The 22,659-nt window shown below is 41.5% G+C and overlaps 1 long non-coding RNA gene across 1 annotated transcript in view; it reads right to left on the bottom strand.

Annotated features, from left to right (window-relative positions):
* Nucleotides 1–17,058, bottom strand: part of LOC135320289 (uncharacterized) — a 52,086-nt gene extending 35,028 nt beyond the window's left edge. The window contains exon 1 of the long non-coding RNA XR_010379542.1: nucleotides 16,965–17,058. This is a non-coding gene — a long non-coding RNA (uncharacterized LOC135320289). The remainder of the gene's footprint in view (nucleotides 1–16,964) is intronic.
* Nucleotides 17,059–22,659: the final 5,601 nt, after the last annotated feature.

The raw sequence follows: 22,659 nt of genomic DNA, 5'->3' as shown, positions 1-22,659 counted from the left end.
CATATACATTTATTTATGTATTTCTATTGGACAGCATGCATTTCTTTCTGCCATTCTTTTTAAATCTTATTGTTATGCTCCTGAAAAGATCTCAGAGTTCAGATTTCTAACAGGCATGTCCTTAAATCACCAGGTCACTGGTTTTCAACCTTGGCTGCACATTGAAATCACATTGAAGAGCAGTTAAAAAAATACTGATGGTTGGACACCCATAGGTAAAAACAAAACCAAAAAACCCTAGACTTAGATCCTACATGTTATGCAAAAAATAACTCAAAATAAATCATGGTTTTAAATGTAAAATGCAAAACTATAAACTTTTACAAGAAAACACAGGGGAAGAGCTTCAGGATCTAGGGCCAGGCAGCAAGTTCTTAGACTTCATACCAAAAACACAGTCCATAAAGGGAAAAAAAATGGGTGAATTGGACTCCATGAAAATTCAAAACTTTTGCTCTCTGAAAGCCAATGCGAAGAGAATAAGGCAGCTGTGACTGGGAGAAGATACTGGCAAACCGTATCTCTAACGAAGTATCTAGACTCATGGAAGCAACCTAAATATCCATCAACAGATGACTGGATAAACAAGTTGTGGTATATTTATATAATGGAATACTACTCAGCCATAAAAGAATAAAATAATGCCATTTGCAGCAATATGGATGGACCTGGAGATTGTCATACTAAGTGAAGTAAGTCAGAAAGAGAAAGAAAAATACTGTATGACATCACTCATATGTGGAATCTAAAAAAATGAGACAAGTGAGCTTATTTACAAAACAGAAACAGACTCACAGACACAGAGAACAAAACTGTGGTTACCAGGAGGAAAGTGGGGAGTAGAGGGATAAACTGGGATTTTGGGATTTTCAGATACTAACTATAAAATAAACAGCAAGGTCCTACAGTATAGCACAGGGAACTATATTCAATAACTATTGTTAATAGACTATAATGAAAAATAATATGAAAAGGAATACATATATGTATGGATAACTGAACTGCTATGCTGTACACCAGAAATGAACACAATATTGTAAACCAACTATACTTCAATTTAAAAAAAACAGCAAAGTATCTAGACTATCTAGAGAACATGCAAACAGTAAAAATACAAATAATCTCATTAAATATGGGCAAAAGACATGAATAGATATTTCACTGAGGAGGATATATAGATAGCAAATGAGATGGCAAATAAGCACATGAAAAGACGTTCAACATTATTAGCCACTAGGGAAATGCAAGTTAAAACCACTACACTCGAATCTACCATTATCTCTATACAAATTTCAATTTTAAAAAGTTATGAGCAGCACCCCCTCTCATCTTCCTACTCCTCTAGACTCTGATTTAAGTGGTCTAGAGTATGGCCTAGGCACTGAGAGAGTTTAAAATCTCATCTCATGATTTTAATGTGCAGCCAAGGTTAAGGACAACTCTTCCAGGATAAAGAGTACAGCTTAATAGGAATTTATAAAATAGAGCCTGAAGGCAGGTGAGAAAGGTACTGACTTTGGGCTTTCTGATTGAGGGTTATCTTCACACTCAATCCCTAAATAAGAGGATGTAGACTATTCTCAGGATGTTTTATGTTCCAGCATAAAGTCTAGCCAGAGAAGCAGCTATTTCTATCCACTGGAAAGAACAGGATTTGGACAAATTGACTGGGTGGATTAAATTGTGATGCCTTCCTATCACCTCTCTCCTTCCCCCATTAACTTTCCTTTCAATCTTTCAGACTACTAGTTTCCAAATTTGTCTGCACACTGGAGTTACCTGGGGAGCTTACAGAATGTTGACACTGGGGTCCTGCTCCTGGAGATTCTTATTTCACTGGTGTGTAGTGTGGCTTGGGCATCAGGAATTTTTTTTGTATCTCCCCCAGGGATTCTAGTATACAGTGAAGGGGAGAATATGCCACCCCAAAGTCTGCCCCTGTGGCCTAAAGATGACTCTGAGAGACAGCAAACACAGGAAAAGTTCTCAAAACAAAGCTACCCTCTTGTAACAGACATTTACAAGGGAAATCGCCATTTGTAAGGGTGTCTCCATCCCTGTACCAGGAAGAGACAACTGATTAAATGACCAGAACCTCATCAGTGCAGAAGGCAATGACTTAATCTCCATAACAAACCTTACCCTTGTTTACCTCTCTTCTCCTGCTCACCTCCCAGAACTGGAATCCCTCTCCCCACCACTTTTCTTTCTTTCATCCTTAGCTGAAGATGGTATTTAAGGTGGTGGCTTAGGCCATCAGGAGGCTACCTTAAGGAGTTCCTCATTTTCCTTGGGTCTCTCCCATGTATACATGAGGTATACATGTTCATCAACTTCTCTTCATCTTTCTCTTGTTAATCTTTTACCAAAGAGGTCTCTGCTAAGAACTCAGAAGGGTAGAGGAAGTGATTTTTCTTCCCTTACAGCAATGAAGTTTGAGGACCACTGTTTTAGGCCACTGGCTCTCCAACTTGCCTGCAAGTTGGAATTACCCTGGGGAGACTTTAAATACCCTGATGCCTGACAGCCAAAGACCTTGATTTAATTGCTCTGGGGTGTGGCCAGGTCAGCTGGATTTTTAAACTCCCCAAGTGCCTCTAACACGGAATCAAGATTGAAAACACTTGTGTAGGTATTCACCTTCCCTCATCTTCAACAGAGAAATCATCCTTGTGTTGGCATGCAGGATTCAAGAGCAAATGCTTTCATGGGTAGGAGAAAACTTTACAGGATGGGGGGTGGGGAGAGCCCCAACTGTTTCTCCAAAATCATTGATTACTTCACCTGTTTTTACGGCTGGGGAACCTTTCCTACTTAGCTTCATTACCAGTGCACAGCACAGCACCCCCTTTCCCTTATGAAACAGATACATCTGTCCTGAACCCACAAGACTCTTCCCAAACACCCATCAAATGGCCATGTAAATTGCCTAAGTCAGTACTTCTCAATTTGCTACATTTTAGAATCTCCTAGAGACTTTAAAAAAATCCCAGTGCCTGGGCCCCACCCAGTCTGATGTAACTGGTCTGGGGTGCAATGTGGGCATTTGGATTTTTTAAGAGTCTCTGCTGACTCTAATGTTCACCTAAGTTTGAAAACTACTGGCCCAAGTGAGATTGGATTTCTTGATGGAAAACTGACTTTTGTGCCAGAAGATCCTGACAAAGAGTCAACAAGGTACGCAGACATGTAGAATGCGTCTTATGTTCAAGTTAAGGCTGCCTCTACAGTGTAGTGAAGTGTTTGCAAATGCAACAGAGAATGCTCGTAGAAGAATCATTACTGGGAACACAGTCTTCCAAATCTCAATCACCCCTCCCACAGCCAAGACCCCTACAGTGTATCAGAGCCTCCCACGTGCACGATGCAGAGCTCGTGGGCATGCCATTTCTACAGATGTGAAGGCAAAGTAGCTCTTATGCTAAACAGTCACTCTCAATTCATCAACTCGCTACCTCCTGGTGGGCGAACGTTATACCAACAGCAAATGCAAATTAAAGATAAACTAATTTAAGTACTAACTGCCTCTACCTTGTCTCCTGAGGGGGCTGGTGTTTGTGATCACACCTCCAAAGCCGTGTGCCACCTGCGGACTGTCATTTTCATCAGATGTGCATAATTACACAGCCTCATTTTGAAGATATCCCCCTGCATTCATTTCTGGATTCCACAGTCATGGATGACATTTTCCCAAAGTTAAAATATCCTCTCCACCCTCTTTCAGAGGGCACTTGCAGTTTCAAGATGAGAATCCAAGAGGAGTCGCCACCCCTGGCAGCGGTCTTTAGGGAGTTTTGGAAGATAAGTTTAAATAAATGTCTTTAGAGAGAACTGTATGCTTTGTACTGTGGTTAACAGTACATCCTCTTGCCAAAAGGGATGAGTCACACAGAGTGGGATGTGAATGTTAATATCAAGGAACAGTATGTAATAGGAGCCCTCTGAACCATGGCTAGAGGCAGACAAACAAGTAGGATGAACGCTTGTTGCCTGAGATTTTTCTTGGGCTGAGTGATCTGGAAGTCAATGTGGAGAACATCTGGGAGATACTGGGCTGGTTTCGCCCAGCTGAGCCCACCAGAAGCTCTTGCCACATGCAGATGGAGATGGGGAGTCAATAAATGTGGGTTAGAATGAAAATTGGCATATCTACACTTCCCACTGGTTCTACATGGTCCTCTTCCTACACCAAGGGCAGCCTGTCTTGGGATAGATATGATTTAACAGGGGAGTAGAACGACTGTTAGGTTCAGCCTGCAAGTTCAGGAGATTCTGCTAGCAAAGCTGTATATCCAGGTCATGGCCAGAAACAAAGAAGAAGCAATCACATTTCACTAAGCACACTGGCTTTTCCCGACTGTGTTTCAAGTTCCGGTAAAATTAATAATCTATTCAAGTGGTTCTCACACTTAAGTGTGCATCAGAATCCCCTGGAGGGGCTGTTCAAAACAGCCCCTCCCCCAGTGTTTCTGGTTCTGCAGGTCTGGGGCCTGAGAATCTGCATCTCTAACAAGTTCCCAGAAGATGCCGATGGGCCAGGGGCCATTCTCTGAGAGCCACTGCTCTTAGGACCACTCTGGGTATTTTTTTAACCATGACTTGCACATGACTCTGAGGATTTACACCCAAGTACCTCTTTCTCTGTAGATATCTGGAGTGCCAGTAGATCAAGTGAGCACGGGATTTGGAGTCACATGGAAGATGCTGACTGTGGTCGCCCACAATGTGATTTGCGTGACAGAACTGGTTTCATATACAAAACAGCAGCTGACTGCAAAACAAGAAAAATAATGTAGAAAAACTGTTGGGAACGTAAAGGAAAATACCAAACTCCAAAGGCAGAAAGCAGAGTGTGTGTAGGACCGGGGGTGGGAGGGCACTCCGAACATGAAGGAATGTTATTTTGTGGATCAGATGCTCATCTTTCATTTGGAAGGCAGACCAGCCTTGAGGAATGGAGCAGGAGGGTTTGGTTATTTATTCACTAATTTCATGATTATTCATGTCCTCAGGGCACAGGGGCTTGTGCTGAGTTACACATCTGAAAGAATATCCTAGTGGGGAGGCTTGTGATGTTGGGATATGGTGCCAGTGGAGATGGAGTTCATCTTCCCTGAAGATATGAATTTGGGATTGACCACTGTTTATCGGTCAGCCAGGGCTGGTTTTAGGTAGACTCTCCTAGATGGAGGAGAACGGATTTAAAGACATCTCAAGTCCCATTTCTTCTTTATGTAAAGAAAACATGTAAAGAAAAATTAGTGCTTCAATGGGAAGGTACGAATTTTCTATAGCTCACCCTTCCCCGTGATCTCATTCGGAGTCTCTGAAAGCAATTTAACAACTCTGAAAACTGTAGATAACTGATAGCCCAACAATTATTGCCTATAGACATGCAAACGGAGGTTCCATCAACTTCCCTCCCCCACTGGAAGAAGAAAGAAGCTGGTTTCTGCAGTACCCTTCCGAGGCTAACCACCTGGAGTTAGTGGACTCAGCAGGCTAAGGGTGCAGTCCCCAACAAGACTGCCTTCACTGCAGATGCCAGCTGCAAATTTGGCGGTCCTCATGCCACCTGCACTTCTGACCAACTGGCTACAAATTCAAGGAATCCCACTACTCCTTCATGTTTGAGAATTCACCAGCATGACTCACAGAACTCAAAACTTCTACACTTAAGATTATGGTTTTATTATAAAGGAAACCAATGAGGATCAGTCAAATAAAGAGACACCCAGGGTGAGGTCGGGGGGGGCGGGGCTTCAAACAGAGAGCTACTGTGTCCCTGCCGATGGAATCAGGGCATGCCAGACTCTGGGCACACATATGTGTTCACTAACTAGGAAGCTAACTGGAGCCCGGTGTCCAGAGTTTTAACTGGGATCTCAATAGGCATGACTGATTGGATTATTGGCTACATGACTGAGCTCAATATCCAGTCCCTCTCCTATCCCTGGAGGTCCAGCTGATATCATGTGGCTCAAAGTGCCAACCCTCTAATCACATGATTGGTCTAATCACATGATTAGCACCCATCCTGAATCATCTCCTTAGCATAAACCCAGTTGTGGTCCAAGGGTCCTCCATGAACAACAGAGATACTTTTATCACTCAGGAAATTCCAAGCGTTTAAAATTTCCCTCCCAGGAACTACAGGGACAACAGCCAGCCAGATTCTTTATGATACATCAGTCCCCATTTGCACATTCATTTTAATATTCTTGATCTATAAATGGGTCTGTTTTATGGATTGATCTTTTAACTGGTTACAACATCACTGGCTTTCTTTGTTTTTCGTCTTAAAATTTAGGTACCTGCTGTAGCAGGAGGGCTGTCGGAACTGATCTTGAACCAGCCCATCATTTTGTAGTTAAGAATTAAATGCCCAGAGATAAGTGCCCTTGGGTCTCACAGCCAGGTGGGGCTGATCTGGGATTGGAATTCCTGTTTCCAGACTCAGACTCTAAGTTGTGTTTGTAGAAGGGAAAAATCATTTTTCCTCTACCCTTCTAGGTTCTCGGTGAGAATCCCTCCGCACCCCTTAATAAAAGACATATTAACAGGAGACAAACAAACGGAAGTTTAGTAGCATGTATACCTCCTCTATACATGAGAGAAACAGAGGAAAAGGGAGCATCTCTCCCTAATGACGCAAGCCACCATCTTAAATACCACCTCCAGCTAAAGACAAAAGGGGAGCTGGGTTGAGGGGAGCCAGTTTTCGGGCAAAGCACAGTAAACAATAGGTAGATTGTTATACAGATTTAAATCGATGCCTTCGACATTGATAGACTTTGGAGAAATTTAGTCATTCTTTTCCTTCCTGGTACAGAGAGGGAGACACCCTAACAAATGGAGATTTCCCTTATACATGTAAATTTCCCTCACACAAGGGTAGCTTTTACTTGGTTTTCAGAGTCTCCTGTTTCTTAATAATCAGCTCAAAATAATCTTTGTGCCAAGGAGGCACGTTTGGGGGTAGCAGATTCTGCTCCCCTTCGGGTTCTTTACCACCACATACACCACATACCCAAACACTCTGTTCCCCTCCCCAACCCTTCCCCAGATTCCCCAAAGAGAAGGCCATTCAAACTCTTATTTACTCCCCTTAGGAACTCTCTGCTTGTCCTATATGACTCCTTCCTTTAGATCAAGAAGCCTTTGGGGGTGAGTGTGGGGTCTTGCCCCCTTGGCATCTACATGACCTAAGACAATTCCACTGGCATGTGGAAGATACTTAATAGGAAACTGTCCACAAATGCATGAATGATACTGAATATAAAAGTACGTTAAGTGAATAAATAGCAAACAGTGATGATTAGCACTCATAGGACATTGGCCATCTGCCGGCAAATTGCTTTCCTCGCACTATCACATGTAAAACCCATATCAGCTCCGCAGACTAGGTACCATTATTATCATCGTTACTTTACAGTTGAGGAAACTGAGGCTCACGGAGGTCAAAAAACTTACCAAGACAGAAGATGGCCAAATGTGGTCTGTTTCCCGAGTGAAACTCTTTTAACCTCTAGGCCAGCATTTCTCAAACTTGACTATTCACCAGGATCAGCTGGAGGGCTTGTTAAAACACCTGAGGAGGGTTGTGGACTTTGCATCGCTAGCAAGTTCTCAGGGGAGAATGAGGATGCAGGCTTCGAGCCCACAGGTGAACCACTGCTCTAGGCTTCGCTGGCTAACAGGGAGTAAAAAGGAACACAGGGTGACATAACCTAGGGGAAAATGTAGGCTAAGTTTTAGACACGGAGAGAAGTCTTGTACATTTTTCATTTTTACCAAGCAGATATGAGCGACTCAGGTTTACTCTTTCATTGTTTATTTAAGCATATGATGGGGTTGGGGTGGAACGTGAAATGAATGGAAGGGATGTCTCCTAGCATGAGTAGGATCTTTCATGAAATGGAAAATAAATGCCAGTAATCTATTTCTGTGCAGCAGATTTGAAAACTGAAATACGGGGTTGTCTCCAAATCAGAACATTCTATCAATTATGTTCTGAGAAAATGATACGGGGGAACAGAAAAAAAATTATTTGAAACTCCTTTTTTCTGTCCAAGCCAGTGCCAACCAGGAAGAAGGTGGCAGTGGTGGTGAGTACCTGCAGTGGCCTTTAGGGGAAAAAAATACAGTCATTGTTTATCAACCCAAGCCTTTTGCAAGAACATAGTCCCCAGCTGTGACATCGCGGTCAGCTGCTGCTCAGCTGACCAAGGTCCACACAATACCCCTAGTCTTTCTTAGTTTAAGGTGAATGGATCTGGACTGTTGGATTAGATATCAAAGACACACTGGAACAATCCTTTAAACAAGTGCCCACACAGACCAAGGAGGAATCTTTGGTGAGAAAGAGTGGGCCATTTAAAGTGGTGGTTCTTCAACTTGACTGCAAAATGGCATCCTCCGGGCAGCTTTTATAACACCGATGCCCAGGTCACAGCCCAGACCAATGACAGCAGAATCTCTGCAGGTGGATCCAAGCATGGACATTTGGGGAGCTGCCCACGTGATGCCAACGTGCAGCCAAGCTTAAGAGCCAGTGTCCTGAAGCAGCATATCCGGCATTTTAAATGGTACAGGATTGCCTGGGGGACCTTGCAAAAATGCAGGTTCTGACTTAGTAGGTCTGGGCTGGGGCCTGAGATTCTGCAGTTCTGACAAGCTCCTGGATGGTGCTGATGCTGCAGGGCTTCTCAGCTGTAAGAAAAGCAGCAAATGGACCGGCGAAGCTGTGCTCCGTTGAATGCCAAGATCTCATGCTGCTGAGCCCCTCCTGCTTGCCTGGAGTCAGAGCAAGCACCCGCCACGTCAGGAGGATGTCTGCTATTCAGCCCCCTTAATATCCTGTCTCTGGTGAGAAGCTCTAGAAACGGCTGAAATCTTCATTTCTCTTACCTAGCCTCACTGCATGAAATGCTCAGGATTTCCTAGAATAGAATACTATGCCCCTCTGCATAGACTGTTGGATTCAATGAACCCTCGGCAATCCTGTTTAGCACTGCTCAGTGAATTCAGATTTCAGAGGACAGGAGATTCTTCCATATGCTGGGCATTCGGCTAAGCTTTGCAAATGATTTTATAACTAATCGGGCATTCCCCTCTCTCTCCACCATCAAAATTCTGTGAAAGGTGTGATTTGCACTGGGCATATATTATTCAATGACAGCCCCCGTCTTCCTTCCCATGCTAGCCATTCACCAAATGCCATCGTCTTCTTCCCAACTAGTCTACCTATCTCAGCCCTCTTTGCTGTTAGGTGTGGTCATGTGACCAGATGGTAGCCAATGGAATGTAAGTAGAAATAACTTGTGTCGCATGCAGACCAGACCCATAAAAATCTCTCCCCATGTGATCTTCTAGGTGCTTTCCCCTCTGCCAACTTGGTACAAATGAGATCAGCAACTTGGAAGCCATGTGTTGCAGACGGCAGAGCCACAAGACGGAAGGGGAGCTTCCAGCCAATTAGGAATGCCTTTTTTTTTTCACTTGACTTTATGGAAAAATACGCTTCTTTTTGTGTTTGAATTATTCCACCTTTTGTGAGTCATTATGGTAACTTACCATTCTAATTTATATACCTTGCAAACATCACAAGTCCACCTTTTCATGGAGAAGCAGAACTCGGGGATAGGTAGAGAAAAGCCTGAGTCACCCAGCTCACAGTTTGGCCCCCACCCCATCCTAGAGAGGAAGGCATTTGTTGGAGGAAGGGAAGAGATTCTCTTTCTCTTCACGCATCCCTCTCGCTGTGCATCTCTGCTGCTCGACTGTTGCAGCACGGCTTGGGAGAGTCCATCTACTAAGAGAAGAGAGATGGGGAGCCAGAGAAGGAACAAGGAGAAGCTGGTTGCTTTGGTATACTTCTTGCCTTGGTTTTAAGAATAAGAATGATGAAAAGACAGATTCACACCTTGTCCAGGTAACCTCCCCAAAGGAGACAAGGTAGGGATCATAACAGTGATGGTGATGACGATGGTGATAACGAACATTCCTAAGGTTTTAACACATGCCACCACCGTTATACATTTTTATCCACGTCACCTCATTTCTTCTTCAGAGCAGCTCTATCATTAAGTACTATTAATATTCTCCTCTTTCAAGGGCAAAAATAGTGGCCCCAAGAGATGAACTTGATCACTCTGCAACTGGCAGGGCCAAGATGCAAACCCAGGCAGTCTGCCTCCAGATCTCATGCTTGGATCCATTGTATGGGGCAGTTTCAGAGTCTGGGAGAAGAGACCCAGCCACGGGTGAACGGTATGTGTGTGTCGTTTCTGCTCTCTCTCCGGAATGAAACTGCAGCTGAATAGGACAGGGATCTGGCAGAATCAGGGAGCCTCAACACCTGGGGAACCGTCAGTGCATGTGGCATAGTCATAAGAAGCCCTCAGGTAGCTCGCACCTGGCAAACTACGTGGTCTATTTTTCACCAGTGCTCCTGGCTGAGATCCAAAATAACACATTCAAACACAACCTCCCGGGAACCTTAAATGGATGCATGCACGTGCATCAGAATAGGTTCAATTTCTTCTATGCCTGTTTCCTTACACTTATAGCTTACATGTATCCTCATAATTTTTGAATTTTATTATCTTGGGCAAATTTAATTATACAGGCAAAAAGCATATGCAATATGTGAGTATATTTGAAGAAAATAAAATGCAGGTCTCTGTACCCACCACCAAATTGAAGCTAGAAAATATTCCAGGGTCTTTGAAGTGTCCTCTGTGTCCCACCCTAGTCTCATATTTTTCTACTCCCCTGGCCCCCGAAAGGTATTCAAAATTATGTTAATCAACTCCTTGCTTTCTTTATTGCCTTACTCCAGGGTTTCTCAACAGTAGCACTTTTGACCTTTTTGATGATAATCTTTTGGAGGAGACTGTCCTATGCTGTTATGAGTTGAATTATCTCCACCAAAAGATATACTGAAGGACGGCAAATGCGACCTTGTTTGAAAATCAGGTTGTAGTAGATGTAATTAGTTAAGATAAGGTTATATTAGAGTAGGGTGGGTCTTTAATCCAGTATGAGTGGTGTCAGATAACTTGACATAAATGGAATCACACATGTGTTTTTCTGTGACTTTCTGCTTTTTTGATCACTGTTACTTACCTATTTGAGATTTACCCAGGTTGGTGCATGAAGCTGCAGTGCATTCATTTTCTCTGCTGTATAGTATTCCATGGTATCACTATGCTTAGTTCCCCCCTCCTTCCATCCAATGAAAAGGTGGAAACAGGGGAGTTTCTGAGCTGTCTCCTCTGCATTAGGGGTTGTTTTCTTGTTCACCCTAACCCTAAGGGCAAAACTCTTCCTGGTACTACCCTTATGGAGGGTTCTCCTATTAAGGTCTCAAAGTATTCCCTGGACTTTATTTTCTGCTCCCCAGGACCCATGAAGCCTCTGAAACAGAACTTGAGGGGCATCAGACACCCTCAGGATGAAAGCCAGGTTGAGCCCCCCTCAGTTCTTGGGATCCCCACTTTCCCTTCCCCTTTGGCCTTTGTAAGATTTCCTTCTTTCTTGCCTACCTAGCCATGCATTTGAAAAGCTCATTTTTCCCCGACTAATATCAGGACGCTTAGAACTGAAGAAGTGTGCTTTTTCTCATCCAGGAAAGAAGAGAAACAGTTCTTGGAAATGAACTGACCAAGCTTGTAAACCTGAAGAAGTGTTGGCGGCAAACCCTGAAACACCTCAAAAAACAGTATGTTTCCAATCAACTGTCATCTTTCATGACGCATAAAGAGATCTTGCACAATCTATGAAAAATTGCCCCTCTAGCAATTCCCTCACCCACTGCATTCCCTGTTCATTACTTAACTGAATAATTCCACCAGTAAGCACACATCCATTCCAGAGCCTAGTTCCAGAGGCGTCCCCTTCGCTGTATGTACAGAATCAGAAACATTGAGCTTAGAAGCATCTTCTGCATTCTTAGGCTGAATTTACAGAGGCCAAAGCCTCCTCTGCATTCTGTTGAGTCTTCTAGGGCCATTCCCTAACTTCTGGGTTCAGTAATTTTCCAGTAGAAATTTCACTACAATGACTATAAGGCTTGCCTTTTAAAAGCTACACAATAATGCCAGAAGCCAGCTGTGGGATATCCTTTCCTAGCAATAGATTTAAATAAAAAGTGAGAGGCGAACTTTTGTGCCAAATGAATAAAACAAAACCAGGTTGGAGGGTGGGGGATGCTTGCAAAGGTTGTGACATATTCCAAATGCCAAAAGCCCACAAGTCTGATTTCTACTTCACTGGTTTATGTGTCTTTCTGTGAGAGGTCAGCTTCTTAAGAAACACCTGCTACCTGGCCAGGGATGCTCAGAGCTCTCTTTTGGAGTTGATTAGACCTCAGGGAAATTCAGACACAATCTCAAGTTGAATTTGATGTCATGTTTAACTCCTTTCCTGGAGGCCCCCCCTCTCTTCCTCAAATGTCAGTGAGCAAGCAGGTGACAGATATCTTTTTATTCCCTCAGCTTTACTAAAAGTGTAACTGGCAAAACTGTAAAATATTTCAAGTGTACTTCAAGATTTTTTTTCTTTTCCATCTATATTTCACTTTTATTTATATATATTTTTTCAGATTCTTTTCCATCATACATCATAATGATTGGATACACCTATACATTATGAAAGGATTCCATCTAGTTAACACAGCCAAGGTGATGGACATTTTGACACTGCCCTGATCAGCTGCAAAGCCCCGCTGGGGCAGTGCCCTGTGGCTCATGTCACCCTTCAACCAGCTGCTCACTGCGGATGTTGGAAAGAGGCAGAAATCCCGGTGCAAACACACACCATAAGTCCTCCCTCCAAAACTGCACTCCAGCCTAACTTTGCTTTGCACACCAGGAACAACCATAGCAAGACTCTAATCCCATGGCAAATTTGTTATGACAGACATCTGGGCCCTGAGAACAAAACTAACCCTTTATTAAAGTTGGAGTGGGAAAGATGGCACTGGCAAAAGCCGAGCCAGGTTAAAATGATGTCATTCTCCTGCTGACAAGCCTCCAGTGATTTCCGAGAGCTCATCTAATAAAGCCTTACATGGTACATCTCAGGTGGGGACATCACCCAGCTCTTACCCCACTGCCTTGACTCACTTTTCTCAGATTTATGTTTTCTGGTCCTTCTCCCTGGAATGCTCTCCTCCATTTCCATTGCGGCCTCCTTCCTTCTTAGAGGTCAAGTCTCTGACCAACACTGATTCACAAAAAGGTCATCCTAGACCACCCTTGTCCAACATTTCACCCCGTCATCTCAGTCTCTCTCTACACCTTTGCCCTGCTTTCCTGTCCTCAGAGCACTTAACCCTACCTCAAATTACATTATTCACGAATTTGTATAGTATTATTATAAAATTACTTTATTATTTTACATAATAACTATATAGAAAAATTATTTAACTCAATTACAGTCTGTCTTCTCCACAAGAAGATATTCTCAGAGTCTGGCACGTAGTACACGCTCAATAAATATTTGCTGACTAGTGAAAGGATGTAAGATATGAATAGAGAATTGGAATTAGAAATTATATATATATATAAAATATATATATATAACTAGGAAGTGTGTGCTATTGTTTAACTATTTCAACTCACTTTCTGCATTCATATGTGGGGGCCAGGTGATGTTAACCAATCATTTAGGGGGGCCAGTGTTCCCCACATGAATAAGACAGTGTTAATATTAGAACAAAGCTGATTTTTCACCAGAGAATCTTTCTATTAACTTTTCATCATGATCAAGACTCACTCAGCTGGAAAAAAGGAAAGAAAACCTCCTTTGAGTCCATTTCTACCCCACCTCCCACCCCCAGAAGGGTGCCCCCTTTTGCTTCTCCCTTTAAAGTTTGTGTCTGAACTTTCTTTCAGCATTGATTCCCCTCCCCACAAGGCTTCCACCCAACCACTCCCACTCATGACCTCAGGATCTCCAAGCCACTAAATCCCATGGAAAGTGTTCTGCTGCCATCCTTCCTGAGCTCCCAGCATCATTAAATATGGCTGACTGCTCTCTTCCAGAAGCATCCTCTTCATGTTGCTGGCTGGCATGGCACCAGTTTTTCTGGTTGTCTTCCTGGTCTCTTCTATTTGACCTTGAAGCCTAGTCCTCCCGCTCTCCTCTTTTGTCTTTCTCTCTCTTCTCTACCCAGGTCATTCACTCTCTGGCTTGAGTGATCCATTGTACATCCTTCAGCCATGGGTTAAAGACCTGTGTGCCTAGCTCTAAACTCTCCATCTCCATCTACTGGTTGCAGAAGCATCTCAATCTTAACATACATGTAAACTGGACACATGCTCCTTCTCCCACCCTAGTGACTCCCCTGTCTGGGAATGGCCCCATCACCCACCCACACAGTTTAGAATAGTCAGAGACCCAGGAATCACTCCAGATACCTCCTTCTCCAGGTCTGTATCCCAAATCCAGACAGTTAAACATCTGACATTCTGTGCTTTGCTCTATCCCCATGGCCCCACCCTAGTCCTGGCTTTCTACAACAGGCCAGTCTTCCTTAAAAGTAATTTGTCCCCTTCAGTCACTTTACTAAAGATATCCTTTTAAAACCCAAACCTGGTCATATTTAAGCAAGTCAATGGCTTCCAATTGCTCTTAGTATAAAGTTCAAAATTCTTACCAGGGTATTTAACGTTCTCATTCCTCCCTCCAACCCTCCACCCCCAACACAGAAAACTTTCTGCACATCACGTAGCTCTCAGTTAAAGTATATCTGCCCCCCTGCCAAAAAAAACCCCTTTTCCCGATTCCCAGATAGGTTAGGTCTCCAGTATAGGCTTTCTGAGCATCTAGTACTTCTTACAACTTATCACAAAGGCAATGAAGTAATTATAAATAACTACACAAGTTATTGTTTTTATGTGTGTGTGTGTGGTTTTGTAGTAGGATGCAAATTCTATGAGGTCAGGAGTCTGCCTATGGTTTTTAATTGCTTCCTAATCTTTTTCTGCATCATGATACAAGTAGAAAAATGATATTTATATGAGAAACTGGAATAACCAGGGGAAGAGGCTACTCCCAGCCAGAGACCACCTACCTACAGTCTCAGGCTGTCCTGGGCTGTGCCCCTCACCTTGGAGGCTGAGGGGACAAACAGGCTAGCACCGGTGCGTCCCGGGCTGCTTTACAGTGACACTACATCCCTAGGACTTGCATGCTTTTTCTACTCTAACACATTGCTTCCCAATCAGCTACAGCTTTTTTGCCCCCCTGCTCCCGGAGATATTTAAGATAGAGCCTGGGGGAAATTTATTCAAAGTAAAAAGGTTACCCAGCAGTCACCCAGCAAGGCCTGGAGAATTTACTAAGTTAGCAGATGAACAAGGAGATTGCAGGTACAAGCCCACCATGAGAAGGGAGGAGAGGGGCACCCCCCAAAATTCCCCGTGAGTCCAGGTATTACAAAAGGAGCCCCACCATACAGAGGCCTGGACGCACGACACCCAGTTTTGACATATTGTACACTGCTCTAACGGGCGGTAAAGGGAAATCTGAGAACCCGCTTACTGGTACACGCTTGGTTGCATGTTTACTTCTATATTATCGTTCTGATAGTGTACAGACATTCTAAACGAAAGAAAATTCGAAAACTTACTATGATACAGATGACTCTCTGCCTCTCTGCCTCATATTTTTATTCACCAATATCTTAGTCACAACAGATACTTTATGTGAGTTTTTTTTCTTAATTGCCCTGCACACGAGCCTTTATTTCAAGTAAACATCTTGATAAATTTCATTTCTCTTAGCTGATTTTTTTTATTAGATTTGATTGGTTTTCATTCCTAACATGACTGACACAGATCTTATTTCCCACCCTGGTGCTTGCATTATTAATTTTATTCATTTTATTGTTTACTGGTATCTTTTAAAGTCACTTGTCCATGTAAGGGGTTCAAGTTAGTTACCACTAGACAATTAAATCTGTACACACACTGAATGGCATTTGTGAAGTCCACTCTTCCACGGTACACTGACAGCCAGAAAAGGCAGGCAGGTGCGCCACTGGCCACTCCTCCCCACCGTGAGATGCCAGTACTTTCTCCAGAAAGTTCTCATGGGCTCTCCAGTGAGCCCATATGGGGACATACTAGAAGATCTAATTATTGCCTTTTTTCATAAAGGGAAAAATAACCATAAATAAAAGTTTTACTACTTTCCCCTGCAGTAAAATAGAAGATCTTCCCCATCCCTGAAAGGTGTGTACTCTATCTTGCAGATTTCTAGTCTAGACTGGGGGCAGCAAACTTCATAAAGGGGCAGAGAGTAAATATTTTCTGCTTTGTGAATCATGTAGCATCTGTTGCAACTACACAACTCTGCTGTTACAGCGCAGAAGCAGCCACAGACGATACATGAATGAATGAGCATAGCTGTGTTCCAATAAAACTTTATTTACAAGAACACATGGCAGCCAACGTGACCCATGGCTGTAGTTTGCCCAGCCCTTGATGAGAGCAGCAAAAGCCCAGGTTCTCACCGGGGGAATTTGACACGAAAAGCCTTGCTCACAGGAAATAGTACAAGATGATATTCTGAGGTTCAAAGAATTCTAAATGTAGCTAAGAGTTAGGAAAGCAGGTACTGGCTTCTAGCTTACTGAATCAAAGCCTTGGAAGGTAAACCACCAGGGCCCAAGATCAGAGGAGCTTTCATGGTGTGTACTATGGTGAACTGAAAGTTCTGATATTTGACCATTATTGGCGAGCAAAGATGGCAGCACCCTATCGTTGAACTTAAATATGTGCAGAAATATGAATAATAATGGTTAGGTTTAATTGAGTGCATACTACATTCTTGGCCCTGGGCCAGTATTTTACATCTATCCTTTTATTTACTTCTTACATCAAACCTGTAAGGTCACTATTATTATTTGCATTTTCCCAATAAGGAAATTGAAACGTAAACTGTACACATACCTTGCCCAAGGCCTCAAGGCCAGAAAATCCTGGAACAGAAATGCTGGAACTGGAATCAGGCTGATTGAATCCGAAGTCGCTGCTCTTAGCCATCAGGGGGTTTCATGTGGAAAATAACCACCTTGGAGATGCTTTTGAGGCTATGGAGGAAGAAGGACAAGGGTACAGTTTTCTTCTGACTCACTGTTATATAAATGTGGCCACTGTTTACTTCTTCACAGCAGGCTGAGACCCATGAGCTCAAAAGTCTACTGGTGCCAAACTCAAACTCTTACGCTTCCAAATATTTTAACGATGGCCCCCCCAAAACACATATTTATAGAATATAGACACAAGGGCTGGAGATACATCCAAATCATTTTAAGTGGTTCATCTGATGAGGGGGGCCCAGGGATGGCCTGGGGAAGGGACGAGAGGAGATTTCAAACTTATCACCATAGTTTCATGTGAATAAAAAACATGCAAAAATTTTAACATGTGTTTATTTGGAGAAATAAGTGTATAGTGCTTTAATATCGTATCTCTACTGTATTTCAGAAGTATTTTTGAAATAAATAATAGAAGACAGTCATTTGCTTGAGGACCGATCCTACCAAGTGGAGGAACTGTGATTCTAACAAAGCAATTCAGCTCTCAGAGCCTGTGCTCCAACTTATGTCTCATGGAAAGTTTCTCCTCCTTTTTTAAAAGATGCCCTTCCAGGTATGCTATATAGGCAGCCTTTCCGTTTTCTTAAGTATAAGGGACCTTGATATATGCCATTAGTGGTCAGTGGTGTAGGCAAGTTATTTACCATGAAATATCTAATTTTTGTTTTGTTTTTTTTAAAAGCATCTCTTTTTCAATCAATAGTCTTAATATTCCATTTCCATGTTCATTTGGTAATTCATGAATGCTATGGGCAGAATTTATCTGGGTCATTACATTTTTTTCATCATTAAAAAATCATATCTAAACCTAGAATAGCAATGCAAATTCAGCAAAGCTATTTTCTCACAGTTCAGTCATTGATTAATAGACGGTCTGTATCCTATTGGAGTTTGGCCCCATACAATCAGAATACATAAACTCCAGCTCCAAGCAGAAATATAGATTATATGCTGCTAACATCCAGTTCTGTCAGGCTGATGAATGGATCCCCTCAAATTCTAAGCTTTCAAAGATTCTCTATACATTTTCTGTCATGCTGAATTTGTATGAGCACACAATATTTAAATCCATTATAAAATGTGTTCTCTGAATAGAAAGAGAAAAAAAAATTCTAGTGCCCTAGAGCTAAAGTAGTTAAGTTAGAAAATGTTACTAAAGTGCTTCAGATGTTAGCCTTATGGGTCTTCACACTGAGGATGGTGAAACCTTTGATTTTCAAAGAATATTTATGATGAAAGGGTCCTGTACAGCTCTAAGACTGATGGTGTCTATCAAAGCATTGAGCATTTACATTTTGTAAAATACCTAAGAGGGCCACTTAGGATGTAACTGCTAAAGAAGGAGGTTCTGGTGTCCATAAGTTTCCTCCAGCACAGTTTCAAATGATGCCATTGAGACATCAATAGTTGGAGCCCTTGGTGCCTTCCTCTCCCAGGTATATTCTAAAGCAAATAGAAATTCTTCAGAAAGGATCAGAAGAAATATTTTTTCTCTGTTAGAATTCTTTTTCTTCAGGGATAGTTGCCAGAAATTGCCTTCCACAGCTAACACTAAAATCTTTAATTTAGTCTGGCAAGTTTTAAGCCTGATGAGTTGCAAAGTGATTAGAAATTTACAATTTATTGAAATTTGAGTTATGTTTTCATTTATGTGAATATCCTTTTGCAATTTGTTATGTAACCACAGGAGGCAGGGTTCCATATTAAACCAAGCCCTCTAGAGAACTGATACTGTTTTCAGATAAATGCTTCTTCTTTTGGCAGAGATCAGGAGGAAAAACAGAAAGAATGTTTGCAAAGATAAAGGAGAGTTGAAGCTGTACTAAAATAGAATATTACAAGTCAGATATACAAGACCATTTAAGTATTTTTCTCTGCTAGATTTTTGAATGAGAATACAGCTATGCAATATTTTAGATGAAATAAAGTATTCTGGTTAATCAAAGTTCAGGTTCCTAGAATTTTAACAAGATAGATTACCTACTTTAAGGAAGCAGGATTCAGGAAGGTAATATTAATGCTGTTCTTTAATAGAGTCTAATAACTAGTGTAATTGAATTTTTGCTCCATGCTGATCACTTTAGAATACTACCTCTTTTAATTTAATATTATACATATTGTTAAACATGGAAAAATATAATTTGGCCTTGCACTTGGGAAAGATAAGAGGGACTGTTGATACACACATCCAAGTGATAGAACGGTTGCTAGGTAAACCATTTCATTATAAATAACGAAAAAGAGGAGGAAAATACAATAGAACTGCATAAAACTTCAAACAGAAGGTATGTTAAAAATTAAGGTTTTAGCTTAATTATCTTAATCTTTTTCAATTTTATAGGTAGCCCACTATGAACCATCAAGGAAACTGATATCATAAAATACATACAAATAAAATGTACACATTAGTGCCTCCAACATCTTGTGAGGGCAGATGAGAAGATTAAGCTCAACCTTCCTATTGACATATAAAGACCTTTTGCAAATGAATAAGGAAAAGACAGACAATGCAAGGGAAAAGACACATCCCGTAAGAGGAAATTCAAATGGTCAATATCATATGGAAAGATGGTCAATATCATATGGAAAGATGCTCAACCTCATTGGCTATTACATAAATGCAAGTTGAAACTACAAGATGCCACTACATATGCATCAGGGTGACAGAAATAATACACATGTAAAGAGTGGAAAACATTTTTTTAAAATACAGCTTTATCAGATATTAACAAGGATGTGGAGTAATGAGAACTCTCACGCACTGTTGATGGGAGTAAACATGGTCAAATCCCTTTTGAGTCATGACTGTGAGTAAAGCTGAAAATGTGTACAGTCTACGACCTGGCAACTCTGGTTTTGGCTGTCTGTATCCCACAGAAATGCATGCTTATGTGCACCAGGAAACATGCCCTAGAATGTTCCCATCAGCACTGTTAGTAGATGCTTAATAGAACTGGTAAGCAAATGGAGGTCCGGTCCATACCATACTATACAGCAAGAAAAAGGAGGAATACACCTCCACACAACAGCATGCATAAATCTTGAGCACAAAAGCAAAAGCAATAGCAGCCATACTACATACTGTATGATCCCATTAATATATATTTCAAATATAGGCCAAATGAAACTATTATTAAACAGTACAATAGCGATAATATAACTATATATAAAGTACTTATGCACAACTCCAAAGGAAGCAAAACAACAATTCAGGGGAAGTGGGGATAGCAGTCTCCGATAGGAGGTAGGCTGGGATTATGATCAGGAAGAGACAGGTGGAGGCCTTCTCGGGGGCAGGTGCCATTCTATGTTTTGACCTTCAGGGAAGATACACTGGTGTTTTTCAATAATTTGTTAAACTAAATATTTATGTTTTACGCACATTTTGCATGTTGTATCATAAGATAAAATATTAAAGAAACTTATTTTACTGGTATTTCAGAAAGATGAGTTTATTTATGGCATAAATATTTTGAGGGCCTACAGTGTACCTGGGCTTCTGCTAGAGATAGCTCATGATTTAAACCAGGTGAGCCAAAAGAGAAACAACACAGACTAAGGGAATTTCACTTATTCTTAGAATTATTGACAGGAGTATGATTGGAGGATGCGCCAGTTAAGGAGGAAAGGAACAAAAAAGTTAGTGACCGAATGGAGCCAAAAGACTGTTAATGGTCCTGGAAACCTCTTACATCTGGGAGGAACTTTATTCTCTAATGAATTTCCTTCTCAGGTTTGCGTTCTATCCTCAAGCGTGTTTGAAAATTGCTCGACTTTCTTACTTGAGTTCTTTGTGCTCTTTCCACATCACCTGTAAGAATGTTTTTATTAATTGCCTTAAACTACTGACCAAGCACTTAATAACATTCATTATTTGGAGGAATATAAAAGAAATCAAATTGAATTTGAAAGCTCCCAACTAAGTGTTGGAGCCTCCGGGGTAAACACAAAAATCAAACTTGAGAACTTTTAACCTTCCTCTCACTGACGTATTTTGAAAGCAATTACATGAATTTGTATGTCTGCCCTGGACAAAGAACAAAATAAAACAAAACACTTGGCCATGACTAAATTTCCCGCAAACAGCTACCTGTGCCATTTTTGACAGCTTCCTCTACTACAATAATTTATAACCTTGAACGTGGCAAAAGATTTTTCAACAAAGGTTGTGACTCCTCTTTATTTTTTAATGGTGGGGAGGAAATCAGGTTTATTTATTTATTTACTTAATGGAGGGACTTGGAATTGAACCCAGGACCTCGTGCATGCTAGGCACACACTTGACCCCTGAGCTATATCCTCCCCCCAACAAAGGTTAAGACTCTTGAGTTAAGAAGTTTAGAAGTTGAATCCTGACCAAGCGGGTCTTTAATCAGAAAGTACTTGTGTACCAACCAGTAGAGTGGGGAGAAGAACACAGCGTTGTAATGAATCACGATTCACTAACATTTTTATTGTGAGTGGCACAGAAGACTAAATCTGAAGGCAAATCTCTGAATTAAAGCAAGCAAACATGTGTTCTACTGCTGTGACTAAGCAAGAATGGGAAGCCAAGAAACTTAGAATAGATTTGTCATGAAGATTATCAATACGGTATGACTACTGAGATCAAAGTACTCTTATCTCTGTTAAAATACCTTGCTATGACCTGTTTAAATACATTTTAAAAATTTTCTCTGGGAAGCTTAGATAGTAACTTCAAATCTTTCTAGAAAAGCACATCCACAATCCATACTCAGTGTGTGAATCACCCATGGTTGCTAAGAAACCAGAGCTTTTCAATTAGTTCTACCTTCAAAGGGCAAGGTTAGGAGAAAAAACAATCATTTTCTCCTAATTGGGAAAAAGAAGTATGCAGTTTAATGTTTAACAGGATAGAATGGCACTATTTGTCTCAGGATTTGTTTGCATGTTGCTGGAAATCATTTAGAACCACGTGTCCGCTAACTCCGGGCAAAATATTTTGCACCAAGGAGATGTTAATTAACAAAAACTAATGCTTGTTCTTTGATTCAGTGTATGCAGATAGTTGTTTACTTTTTCTGGAAAGATCAGGAACTTCTAACATATTAATGTCCTAGCTGCCTTAGTCTTATCAATCTATGCCCTTCCCTTTCCCATCCACTTAAGCCTTCTACACTCCTAGTTATCTTTTAGAATGTAACATTGCCTGAAACTTTTCCACCTCTAAAATACAGGACTCTGAAGTACTGTTCTCATTTCACAACCTCATGTGGTATGGTTATCTCATTCTCTTACTCCTTTGACAGGCCTTGATGGAAGGTGAGGTAGCCACCAAATTCTGACTTTCAGGTTTCTGCCTTTAGCATTTGTGAACATTGGTGGAGGCCATCTACTAAGATACAAAACACTGAAGGTGAAGCAGATTTTGGAAGAGAAAATGATGAGCTCAAGTTTAGACACAATTAGGTTAACATGCCTCAGAGACAATTTATGTATCTAGAGTTCAGGAGGGAGAACCAGTCTGAAGGCATTGGCACACAGACAATAATGAGGCTATGGCAACTGGTGAGATCATCTAGGAA

The sequence above is a fragment of the Camelus dromedarius genome, chromosome X (genome assembly GCF_036321535.1).
Source record: "Camelus dromedarius isolate mCamDro1 chromosome X, mCamDro1.pat, whole genome shotgun sequence".
NCBI lineage: Eukaryota > Metazoa > Chordata > Mammalia > Artiodactyla > Camelidae > Camelus > Camelus dromedarius.
The sequence above is the reverse complement of the archived record's forward strand: the minus strand, read 5'-3'. Positions and strand labels throughout refer to the sequence as shown.